Source organism: Triticum dicoccoides, chromosome 3B, assembly GCF_002162155.2.
Source record: "Triticum dicoccoides isolate Atlit2015 ecotype Zavitan chromosome 3B, WEW_v2.0, whole genome shotgun sequence".
NCBI classification, from domain to species: Eukaryota; Viridiplantae; Streptophyta; class Magnoliopsida; order Poales; family Poaceae; genus Triticum; species Triticum dicoccoides.
Genome location: NC_041385.1, coordinates 775,280,508 through 775,293,984, shown reverse-complemented (window position 1 = coordinate 775,293,984; position 13,477 = coordinate 775,280,508).

The following is a 13,477-nucleotide window of genomic DNA, read 5'->3' as shown; positions in this document are numbered from 1 at the left end:
TTGGGTTCGAGCTTATCTGGTTGAAGTTTCTTCACATAAGCATCGCAGCCCCAAACTTTAAGAAATGACAACTTTGGTTTCTTGCCAAACCACAGTTCATAAGGCGTCGTCTCAACGGATTTAGATGGTGCCCTATTTAATGTGAATGCAGCCGTCTCTAAAGCATAACCCAAAACGATAGCGGTAAATCAGTAAGAGACATCATAGATCGCACCATATCTAGTAAAGTACGATTACGACGTTCAGACACACCATTTCTTTGTGGTGTTCCAGGTGGCATGAGTTGCGAAACTATTCCGCATTGTTTCAAATGTAAACCAAACTCGTAACTCAAATATTCTCCTCCACGATCAGATCGTAGAAACTTTATTTTCTTGTTACGATGATTTTCCACTTCACTCTAAAATTCTTTGAACTTTTCAAATGTTTCAGACTTGTGCTTCATTAAGTAGATATACCCATATCTACTCAAATCATCTGTGAAGGTGAGAAAATAACGATATCCGCCACGAGCTTCAACATTCATCGGACCACATACATCTGTATGTATGATTCCAACAAATCTGTTGCTCTCTCCATAGTACCGGAGAACGGTGTTTTAGTCATCTTGCCCATGAGGCACGGTTCGCAAGTACCAAGTGATTAATAATCAAGTGATTCCAAAAGTCCATCAGTATGGAGTTTCTTCATGCGCTTTACACCGATATGACCTAAACGGCAGTGCCACAAATAAGTTGCACTATCATTATCAACTCTGCATCTTTTGGCTTCAACATTATGAATATGTGTATCACTAATATCGAGATTCAATAAAAATAGACCACTCTTCAAGGGTGCATGACCATAAAAGATATTACTCATATAAATAGAACAACCATTATTCTCGGATTTAAATGAATAACCGTCTCGCATCAAACAAGATCCAGATATAATGTTCATGCTCAACGCTGGCACCAAATAACAATTATTCAGGTCTGAAACTAATCCCGAAGGTAGATGTAGAGGTAGCGTGCCGACTGCGATCACATCAACTTTGGAACCGTTTCCCACGCGCATCGTCACCTCGTCCTTGGCCAGTGCTCGCTTATTCCATAGTCCCTGTTTCGAGTTGCAAATATTAGCAACAGAACCAGTATCAAATACCCAGGTGCTACTACGAGCTCTAGTTAGGTACACATCAATAACATGTATATCACATATACCTTTGTTCACTTTGCCATCCTTCTTATCCGCCAAATACTTGGGGTAGTTCCGCTTCCAGTGACCACTCTGCTTGCAGTAGAAGCACTCAGTTTCAGGCTTAGGTCCAGACTTGGGTTTCTTCTCTTGAGTAGCAACTTGCTTGCTGTTCTTCTTAAAGTTCCCCTTCTTCTTCCCTTTGCCCTTTTTCTTGAAACTAGTGGTCTTGTTGACCATCAACACTTGATGCTCCTTCTTGATTTCTACCTCCGCAGCCTTTAGCATTGCGAAGAGCTCGGGAATTGTCTTGTTCATCCCTTGCATATTATAGTTAATCACAAAGCTTTTGTAGCTTGGTGGCAGTGATTGGAGAATTCTATCAATGACGCTATCATCGGGAAGATTAACTCCCAGTTGAATCAAGTGATTATTATACCCAGACATTTTGAGTATATGCTCACTGACAGAACTATTCTCCTCCATCTTGCAGCTGTAGAACTTATTAGAGACTTCATATCTCTCAATCCGGGCATTTGCTTGAAATATTAACTTCAACTCCTGGAACATCTCATATGCTCCATGACGTTCAAAACGTCGTTGAAGACCCGGTTCTAAGCCGTAAAGCATGGCACACTGAACTATAGAGTAGTCATCAGCTTTGCTCTGCCAGACGTTCACAACATCTGGTGTTGCTCCTGCAGCAGGCCTGGCACCCAGCGGTGCTTCCAGGACGTAATTCTTCTGTGCAGCAATGAGGATAATCCTCAAGTTATGGACCCAGTCCGTGTAATTGCTACCATTATCTTTCAACTTTGCTTTCTCAAGGAACGCATTAAAATTCAACGGAACAATAGCACGAGCCATCTATCTACAACAAACATAGACAAGCAAAATACTATCAGGTACTAAGTTCATGATAAATTTAAGTTCAATTAATCATATTATTTAAGAACTCCCACTTAGACAGACATCTCTCTAGTCATCTAAGTGATCATGTGATCCAAATCAACTAAACCATAACCGATCATCACGTGAGATGGAGTAGTTTTCAATGGTGAACATCTCTATGTTGATCATATCTACTATATGATTCACGCTCGACCTTTCGGTCTCCGTGTTCCGAGGCCATATCTGCATATGCTAGGCTCGTCAAGTTTAACCTGAGTATTCTGCATGTGCAAAACTGGCTTGCACCCGTTGTAGATGGACGTAGAGCTTATCACACCCGATCATCATGTGGTGTCTGGGCACGGCGAACTTTGGCAACAGTGCATACTCAGAGAGAACACTTCTTGATAATTTTTAGTGAGAGATCATCTTAAAATGCTACCGTCAATCAAAGCAAGATAAGATGCATAAAGGATAAACATCACATGCAATCAATATAAGTGATATGATATGGCCATCATCATCTTGTGCTTGTGATCTCCATCTCCGAAGCACTATCGTGATCACCGTCGTCACCGGCGCGACACCGGCTCGGATGCCACTGTTGGGGAACGTAGTAATTTCAAAAATTTCCTACGCACACGCAAGATCATGGTGATGGCATAGCAACGAGAGGGGAGAGTGTTGTCCACGTACCCTCGTAGACCGTAAGCGGAAGCGTTATGACAACGCGGTTGATGTAGTTGTACGTCTTCACGATTCGACCGATCCAAGCACCGAACGTACGGCACCTCCGTGTTCAGCACACGTTCAGCTCGATGACGTTCCCCGGGCTCCAATCCAGCAAAGCGTCGGGGATGAGTTCCGTCAGCATGACGGCGTGGTGACGATGATGATGTTCTACCGGCGCAGGGCTTCGCCTAAACTCCGCGACGATATGACCGAGGTGGAATATGGTGGAGGGGGGCACCGCACACGGCTAAGGAACGATCCGTAGATCAACTTGTGTGTCTATGGGGTGCCCCCCCCTCCGTATATAAAGGGGGAGAGGAGGAGGGGGCCGGCCAAGAGGGGAGGCGCGCCCTAGGGGGGGCAAACCTACTCCAAGTAGGTTTGGCCCCCCTTTCCTATTAGGAGTAGGAGAGGGAAGGAAGAGAGGGGAGGGAAGAAGGAAAGGGGGGGCCCTCCCAATTCGGATTGGGCTTGGGGGGCGCGCCCCCTCCTTTGCTCCTTCTCCCTCCCTTCCACTAAGGCCCAATAAGGCCCATATACTTACCGGGGGGTTCCGGTAACCTCCCGGAACTCCGGTATAGTCCCAATCTCATCCGGAACCTTTCCGGTGTCCAAATATATCCGTCCAATATATCAATCTTTATGTCTCAACCATTTCGAGACTCCTCGTCATGTCCGTGATCACATCCGGTACTCCGAACAACCTTCGGTACATCAAAACTTATAAACTCATAATAAAACTGTCATCGTAACGTTAAGCGTGCGGACCCTACGGGTTCGAGAACTATGTAGACATGACCTAGAACTATTCTCGGTCAATAACCAATAGCGGAACCTGGATGTTCATATTGGTTCCTACATATTCTACGAAGATCTTTATCGGTCAAACCGCATAACAACATACGTTGTTCCCTTTGTCATCGGTATGTTACTTGCCCGAGATTCGATCGTCGGTATCCAATACCTAGTTCAATCTCGTTACCGGTAAGTCTCTTTACTCGTTTCGTAATACATCATTTCATAACTAACTCATTAGTTACAATGCTTGCAAGGCTTAGGTGATGAGTATTACTGAGAGGGCCCAAAGATACCTCTCCGACAATCGGAGTGACAAAACCTAATCTCGAATTATGCCAACTCAACATGTACCTTTGGAGACACCTGTAGAGCACCTTTATAATCACCCAATTACGTTGTGACGTTTGGTAGCACACAAAGTGTTCCTCCGGTAAACGGGAGTTGCACAATCTCATAGTTGCAGGAACTTTGTATAAGTCATGAAGAAAGCAATAGCAACATACTAAACGATCAAGTGCTAAGCTAACGGAATGGGTCAAGTCAATCACATCATTCTCCTAATGATGTGATCCCATTAATCAAATGACAACACATGCCTATGGTTAGGAAACATAACCATCTTTGATCAATGAGCTAGTTCAAGTAGAGGCATACTAGTGACACTATGTTTGTCTATGTATTCACACATGTATCATGTTTCCGGTTAATACAATTCTAGCATGAATAATAAACAATTTATCATGATATGAGGAAATAAATAATAACTTTATTATTGCCTCTAGGGCATATGTCCTTCAGCCAACGCGAGTGTAAGCTGCCGGCAAACCTCTAGAAGATGAGGTTTTCGGCAGCGCTACGTGCCTCCCCGTTCAAGAGAAGTAGCATGAGGGGTGGTTTCGTAGTCCCGGAAGCGGCCAGCGCCAGGCGTTTCCTCCTGTTCGAAGCAAAGGGAAAAGGTGAGGCAAGATCAGGCCCGACCAGACTGGGAGAGGGAAAAGGCGGAGAGGTGCCGGAAGAGGTCCTGGCTGACCCCTTGGTGCAGGAGGCGATAGCGGCAGTCAGTGCAATCAAGCTTGGCTCTGCAAGGGAGGACAAAGTGGCCTAGGTCCCGTCGGACAAGGAAATGGGGAGGAAAAATGCAGGTGCGGCGCACACGGAGGAGGTGTTCGAAACTAGCAAACACCAGATCATAGTCCCAGTTGGGGATACAGGGGCTGAAAAAGATAAGAAGGCCAGCGAGCACATCCCCAGAGTACCCCCCGGGCTTTGAGCCTGCGGGTTACAATGGCAAAGCGAAGCTGTCGCTCGGTGGCCACCCCATGGTCACGAATGCAGAGGGAAGCAAGGCAACGGCTGGAGGGTATGCGGTTATCATGGGCGTGGGAGGGCACGACAGTCAGAAACATGAGGTGTATACCATGGTAGCACCACATGGAGTCAACAATCTGTATAAGCAGAGCGGCAGGAACAAGCAGGATGGGATGACCAAACTGACAGTTTCAGTCTTGGGGAAAAGAGGTGACCGTCAGCTTGGTGGAAATGCTACAGCAGGTGCAGGACAGGGAAGTGGCGACCTGGAGGTTCAAAAGAAAATGAGGAATGCAGAGGAGCAGGCAGGGATGGAGGACAAAGGGGACGTGGAAGAACAGGAAGCGACCGGGCCAGGGGATCCCCATGAACTAGCGGACGTGGATGTCGGCGTCCGTCAGGAGCCATGAGGATCCTCAGCTGGAACTGCCGGGGACTGGGGCAACCCCGGACAGTTCAAGAACTCGCGTGTTTGGTTAGCACGCACCGCCCGGATATCGTTTTCCTTTCGGAAACAAGACAGAATAAAGTTATGGTGAGTGGCCTTAGACGGAGGATAGGGCTGAAGAACTACATGCTTAATGATGGTAGAGGTAAAGGGGCGGGAATCGCCTTGTACTGGGATGAAATAGTTGAAATAAAAAAGTTGTTTTTTGGCCCTCGCTATATCGATGTGCTTGTTCAAAACAACCCAAATGAGCAATGGTGGAGAGGTACGTTTGTTTACGATGAGCCAAAAGCACATGAGAGGATTCATATGTGGAACCTTCTCAAACGAATTAAACATATCTCTAGTGCACCGTGGCTTGTAATCAGAGACTTCAATGAAACTTTGTGGCAAAGTGAGCATTTTTCGGCATCTAAAAGGTCAGAAAGGCAAATGGCTGACTTCAAAGAAGTTCTTGATTGGTGCGACCTATATGACCTACGTTTTCGTGGACCAGTGTGGACATACGACAACAAACAGTCGGGTCGGAACAACGTTAAAGCTAGACTGGATCGGGGGGAGGGGGTGGCATCGGCACCATGGAGCAATATGTTCAGGAATGCACAAATAGAACACGTGTGTTCCACTAGGTCTGACCACCTGCCGCTGCTCCTATCTTTTGGAAAGAAGCTTCAGTACAGAAGGAAAAAGGATTTCAGGTATGAAGCTCTTTGGGAGAGGGAAGAATCGCTGCAAGCCACAATTGAGGAAGCATGGAAAGGAGCGGGTCTAGCTCTGAACCTACAAGACATCAAAAACAAACTGCATATCCTGCAGGACAGATTGTCAAAGTGGAGCTCTCTGAAGATCGGGTCTGTTACACGCAAAACAAACAAGCTCCGTCAGCGTCTAAAAGTTCTAATGAACAGACCTCCCAACCAAGGAAATGACAGAGAGATTGGGATGGTTACTAAAGAACTGGATGAACTTCTGTTGAGAGAGGAAATATTGTGGCGGCAAAGGTCGAGAGCCACGTACTTGCGCGAGGGGGACCGGAATACAGAGTGGTTTCACCGCCAAGCCAGTTGGAGAAAGAAACGGAACACAATAGCGAAACTCATGACAGAGGATGGAAAATGGGTGGAACAAAAAGAGGACCTTCATAAAATGTCAACAAATTTCTTCAAGGAATTGTACACACAAGACAGGGACATCAGACCCCAGGCGCTGTTGGAGTTGTTCAATGAGTTAGTGAGCCCTGAGATGAATTTGGAACTAGAGAAAGAATTCAGTGATAGAGAAATAAGTGATGCACTCTTCCAGATTGGGCCCTTGAAAGCACCGGGACCGGATGGTTTTCATGCAAGGTTATACCAAAGGAATTGGGGCGTTTTGAAGGAAGAGGTAGTGGGGGCAGTCAAGGGTTTCTTTGCGGATGGGCTCATGCCATTGGGGGTGAATGACACAGTTATTGTGCTAATACCCAAGGGGAATGACCCAAAAAGCTTGAGAGATTTTCGACCGATCAGTCTGTGTAACGTGATCTATAAGGTAATATCTAAATGCCTTGTGAACCGGCTCCGCCCACTCCTCAATGACCTCATTTCAGAGACACAGAGCGCTTTTATCCCGGGTCGAATGATTACAGATAATGCACTGATAGCTTTTGAATGTTTTCATAAAATCCAGCACAGCAAAAATCCTCAGAACACATATTGCGCGTACAAGATCGACTTAGCCAAAGCTTATGATCGGGTGGACTGGAACTTCCTGGAAGGAGTCTTAAACAAATACGGGTTCAGCAAGAGATGGATTGCTTGGGTCATGGTGTGTGTCCGTTCAGTACAATACACAGTAAAATTCAATGGTGAATTGTTGGAAAGGTTCGAACCTTCGAGAGGCTGAGGCAAGGAGATCCGTTAAGCCCGTACCTTTTTCTTTTTGTGGCCGAGGGCCTAAACCGTGTCTGCAAAGAGAGGTGGAGGGCAGAAGATCACACCAATTAAAGTTGCTAGGGGAAGCTCGGGGATCTCAAATCTGCTTTTCGCAGATGATAGCTTGCTTTTCTTCAAGGCATCTGCAGACCAAGCAAGGACGGTTAAAAAGGCACTTGATGTTTTCCAACAGTGTATAGGGCAACTACTGAGTGCTAATAAATGCTCACTGCTTGTGTGTGAGAAATGTCCAGGTGATATCCAAGAAGGTATAAGACGAGCTTTGGGAGTTGAAACTTCCACTTTTGAGAAGAAATATCTCGGTCTTCCTACCCCGGATGGCAGAATGAAAGATGGTCAATTCCAGCCCATCATGGAACGTTTCGTGAAAAGATGCAATCACTGGTCAGGTAGGCATATGTCTTATGCGGTGAAAGAGGTGCATGTTAAAGCAGAAGTTCAAGCGCTGCCAACATTTACCATGGGGGTATTCAAGCTGTCGGTAGGTTTTTGTGAGAAATATGAGCGGCTTATCCGGGAGTTCTGGTGGGGAAAGGAGGACGATCATCATAAGGTGCACTGGATGGCATGGGACAAGGTGACGAAGCCGAAGAGAGGGGGAGGCATTGGGTTTAGGGACATGCACATGTTCAATCAGGCTTTGCTAGCGAGGCAAGGTTGGAGGCTGATTCAGAACCCAGAAAGTTTATGTGCCCGAGTACTTAAATCAAAATATTACCCTAATGGAGAATTTCTAGACACGGTGTTTGCCACAGATACGTCATAGACTTGGAGAGGCATTGAGTTTGGCCTCGAGCTTCTCAAACAAGGTCTGATATGGAGAGTGGGTACGGGAAAGAACATTCAGATACAGAGGGATCAATGGATACCTAGGTCGGAAGGGCTTCGTGCTGCAAGCTTCATCCGGAGGTCTAGACTAAGGTGGGTGAATCAACTCATCATACCTAATACAAGCAGATGGGATAAGGAACTCATTCAGCAGATTTTCAACCCTTGTGATGCTGTTGAAATTCTCAAGATTAAAATCCCGCTAGGAGAAGTGGAGGACAGTGTGGTGTGGCATTATGAGAAATCTGGGCTGTTTACGGTGAGGAGCGCCTATAAACTTGCCATGAGGTTGAAGAGGACTGGCCCACAACCTTCTACCTCTGGGGCAAGCACGGATGATCGGAGCATCTGGGACGCCATTTGGAAGGCTGGAGTCCCTGCAAAGATAAAGATTTTTGCGTGGCGAGTGGCCACCAATACCCTTGCAACAAAAATGAACAAATGCAAGCGCACTCTAGCCACAACGGCCATTTGTGATGCATGTGGCAATGCAGACGAAAACGAGTACCACGCTGTGGTAGCCTGCACCAAAAGCAAAGCCCTTCGCCATGCAATGAGAGAGCACTGGAGACTACCGAAGGAGAAGGATTTTTGGTACATGGGCGAGGACTGGCTCCAAGGTATCGTGAACGCATGCAGGGAGGACGTGAGGGATAAAGTACTCCTACTACTATGGCGTGCTTGGCATCTCCGGGATGACATGGTGCATGGGAGGGGAAAGGAGACCATCACGGATTCTGTAGGGTTCTTGCTCCGGTACGAACTAGAGCTGTCCACAGCAAAGAACAGGCCTGATTTAGCCATGAACACATGTGGCCTCAACCTCTTCGGAAACCAACAAGGAGAACAACCAGCAGAAAGGGCAAACAAATGGAGGCCACCACCAGCGGGAGTGGCAAAGATAAACATTGATGCGGCTTTTGATCCGAACTCGGGATTAGCTTTTGGGGGAGGCATCGCTAGGAATAACATGGGACAGGTCTACCTGGCGATGGGGTGTAGTTTGAACCAGTGTGCATCAGTAGAAGAAGCGGAGGGAATGGCGCTGCTGCAGGGCCTGAGAGTAATGCCCAAATATTACAATGGTCCAATCCAGTTGGAGGTGGATTGCTTGTTTCTGTCCAAGGCCCTGGAACCGGGTGCTACAAATAAATTAGGTCTGTTTCCGTTGTCACAGATATTAAGACAACGTTAGCAGGATTCAGTGGGTACAAGATAGGTTGGGTCAGTAGGGAGTAGAACAAAGTAGCACACAGCTTGACCAGCCGAGCCAAGAGATCTGGTGACTTTGTCCAGTTGGGTTCAGTGCCTGATGATATGTTAGATACCCTGGGTCATGTTGTAATGATGTAGCCTGATCTTTGCAGGTATTGCTCAAAAAAAAAAGAAATTCTTGATGATGTTCTGGTGACACGTCAAGAATACAAAGTAGGCAGTTTAAAGAAAAAACATACAAAGTAGGCTGATTAATGAAGGGGTCTTAGGCTTTAGTTTAGAATAGTGTCATCCAAAGAAAACATGATTTCACGATGCCTGATTGAAAAACAATTATCATAAAAGTGAGATTTTTTGTTTGAGAGATGCTGAGATAAGAAAGGAGCAATGCCCTAAGCAAGGCTCGGGAGTGAGCTGACTTTCAAATACTACTCCCTGCATCTCAAAATAAGTGTCGTCAATTTAGTATAAAGTTTTTTTTAGAAAAGGAGGATGATCTCCGGCCTCTGCATCTGGGCGATGCATATAGCCACTTTATTAATTATTCTCACAAGACCTTACAAAGTCATGCAACAGTAAGACTAAAGCCGCCGTTTAAACAACAAACTGTCGCTACACCTATCCAGTTGATGAAGGGGCGCAGATAGCCTGGGCCTAATACCAAACAGACATCACAGTCAAACCTAACATCTAAGACACGAGACCCCAACCTAGCCACCTGCCGGGTCTGGGACACACACTGGTCCGGCGTGCTCTCAGAGGCCGCCCACTAGTAGAAAAGGGGGCATTTGTCCCGGTTCGTAAGGGCCTTTAGTCCCGGTTCGTAAGGGACTAATGGGTCATTACTAATACCTACCCCCTTTAGTCCCGGTTCTAACACGAACCGGGACAGATGGGCTTCCACGTGGCCGGTGCGCCGAGCCCAGGCAGGGGGGCTTTGGTCCCGGTTGGTGGCACCAACCAGGACCAAAAGGCATCCACGCGTCAGCAGCTGGCTGGAGCTGATGTTTTTCTTTTTTTTAAAAAAAGTGGCTGCTTTAGGGGTTTTGGGGTTATTTTTAGGTTGTTATTAGCTAGCTAATAGAGAGAAGTGTCCTCTCTTATATCTTCGTCCTTGGTTTACCAACGCTGCTGCTATGTTCATTTCACCCGCTGATATAATAACTCATGCATGCTCGCATCATACATCATCATATATAATAACAAGTCCTACTAATCATGCATCATCATACAACTTCTACTCGTTATTAATAATAAGTCATACGATCATCATCCTCATAGTCATCGAACCCAACCCTACATAATTGTTCTTAGCACATGATCATCAGTATCAGGTAGGACCTAAACACCCTTAAGGTAAAATAGCATAAAACAATATAGACCCTGACTCTCCATTATGAAGAATGGAGATCATCCTGTCTCCAATTCTTGCGCTTCGCTGCCTTTTGCTTCCAAGAAGCTCCTTACGACTGTCCATACATTTTTTTCCATTCTTTGATTGTCATATCTCCAATTCTTTTAGAAACCCGGTATGGACAGTTGAGATTTGTAGGAAGACCTGGTTGTATGTTCAAAACATAAAGGCTACCGTGCGTATACATCAGATGAGGCACACAATCATTCGGGATTATCTGTTGAAAAACATAGTAATAACTTTGTAGTTAGCAATGATGTACTAGTTTTAGAAGTGTGCAAAAAGATGCACGGATGTCGTAATAGTAAAAAATCTTACCAGGGTATCTTCATGGTAGTTACCGTATCTCAACACGTGCACTAGTGGCACGTATTGACCATAATGTTGAGGAGTTCGATTGTAGACATTGTAATTCTCAAGATCAATACAAAATGCGATCAGATGATTTTTCTCCCTATAGGTTAATTCGGAGCCATCGGTGTAGTGGGTTTTGTCTACCATCTTCCGCACATTCTTTGAAGAATGAAAATAAGCTGTCAATGGAAATAAGATGTCAACTATTTTGAAATAAACAATATAAATTACTTAATAACTATGTTAAGCTCACATGAGGGAAGAATTGGAGGTGTATCCACAGGGATCCAAATCGAACGTCTGTCTTGCTCGATTGTAGGATCACCAAGATCCATGGTGACAAGCATACCCTCATCAAAACCATACATCTTGCAAAGTGCTTCCCAATTTTTGCAACCAAAATGGGTTACACTCTCAGCATTGTACAACTTTACTTGAAAATCTACACCATGATGGGTCCTTTGGAGAATTTTTTGGGTTTCCATACTTTCATGGTCTTCAAAACCCATCCTCTCCAAGACATAGCGTCTTGCATAGCATGGGATAACCTAGTCGAATTGGAAAAGATGAAAAATACACGTTAAAATAGTTGAAGTCGTGCTTAATTACAAAAAAAATTTATTGTCGCCGTTGCGTACTGTATGAACATCGAAGGTCTCCTCGAGCTTAATACTGAAGCGCCGATCTTCGTCCAGCTTAATGAACCTGTCGCACATACCTCGGTCGTCGTGGCACCAGTCACACTCCCCCGGGCGGTTTTCGTCGTCCGAGTACGACATTTCCGGACTATGTTCATAATTCAAATATTAAACTTATACAATTAAATATATGTACTAAAAAACCTAAATTAGATCATTATTATTAATCATGGGTTGACTATCGGTGATGGTACGTAGCTCCTCCTTTCATTCCCGAGTGCATTATTACACCAAATTATCTAGCACACGGGAATGAAGGAGAAGCTACCCTCACGACGGAGTGGATGATGGAGGGGGCTCCTAGATTTCTGCATAGTGCTCTCCAATTTTAGCATTCAAAGTAGGAGTACTTTTCCAATATGAGCATTCAATAAGCAAAACCAAATCATAAAATAAAGTAGTATTCAAATTAGCATGCATTCAATTATAAGCAAAAGTACATCATCTCTTGTGTCCGTACATCGTCAAATATTATCACTAATACTCCTCGAATACTATCATACATATAGCATCACTAATACAGCTAGAACCGTAGCGCCCGACGGGTATCGTCGCGGGCAGTGGACACCCAAAGATAAGGAACCATCACAGGATTATAGCTCCAGCGAGATCCCTGAAGAACCTGCCAGGTATTGTCGAACCTGCCTTCCAATGCAACCATGTAGCGACGGACGTGCTCGTCCTCCTCGCTGACACGGTGACGTACCACCTCCACGGTGTCCAGAAGCCTCGGCACCGTCACTGGCCCACGTGACCGCCACGAAACAAGAATCGGGTCAACAATGGGCTGCCTCCTCACCAACCTACGTCCCTGGAAGGTAGCACCTCCCAATACCAGCCCGGCAGAGCCCAGTCCCAAACATGGCCCTGATCAAACAAGCCTCCACCGCCGAGTCGACGACGACGAGGATGCGGGATAGGCATCGTCGATGTTGATGCAGGAACTACTTCTATATATAGTTAAATAAAGTAGTTTATTAAATCAACTAGCTAGTTCAACTATATATGAAGCACTTACTATAAATAAAATAAAGTAGTACTTACTAAAAATAAACTAGTTTAACTATAGTTCTATTATTTTTCTAACTAATTATATTAAACACTTTCTCATCTTATTTTTTGCTTTTTCCTCTATTCTAAATATCAACATATTCATAAATGACTTATATCATTCACAATTTTCCTATGCATACACAATAAATTCACAAAGAAAATACTATGAACAAAAAAATCATTAAAATTCTATGAACAAAACTACAACAGAAAAAAAATCATAAAAATTCTATGAACAGAAAAAAATCATAAAACTTTGACATCTAAATTACTTACACAATATGAAAAAAAATGACATCTAAATTACAACAGAAAAAAATCCTAAAAATTTGATATCTAAATTACAACAGAAAAAATCATTAAAAAAATCTAACACAATATGAATAAATTAATTACACAATATGAAAAAAAATCTAACAGAAAAATCTATGAACTACACATCTAAATTACTACACATCTACCAAAAAAATCTATGAACTACAAAAAATCTAACAAAATCTAACTACTAACATCAAATTAAATCAGTTGCTCACGGCGACGGTGTCGGGGACGGCGACGGCGACGGTGACGGCGAGGTGCGGCGCGGGGCGGGGTGGCGCGGCGACGGTCAGGGGCGGGGCGGCGCGGC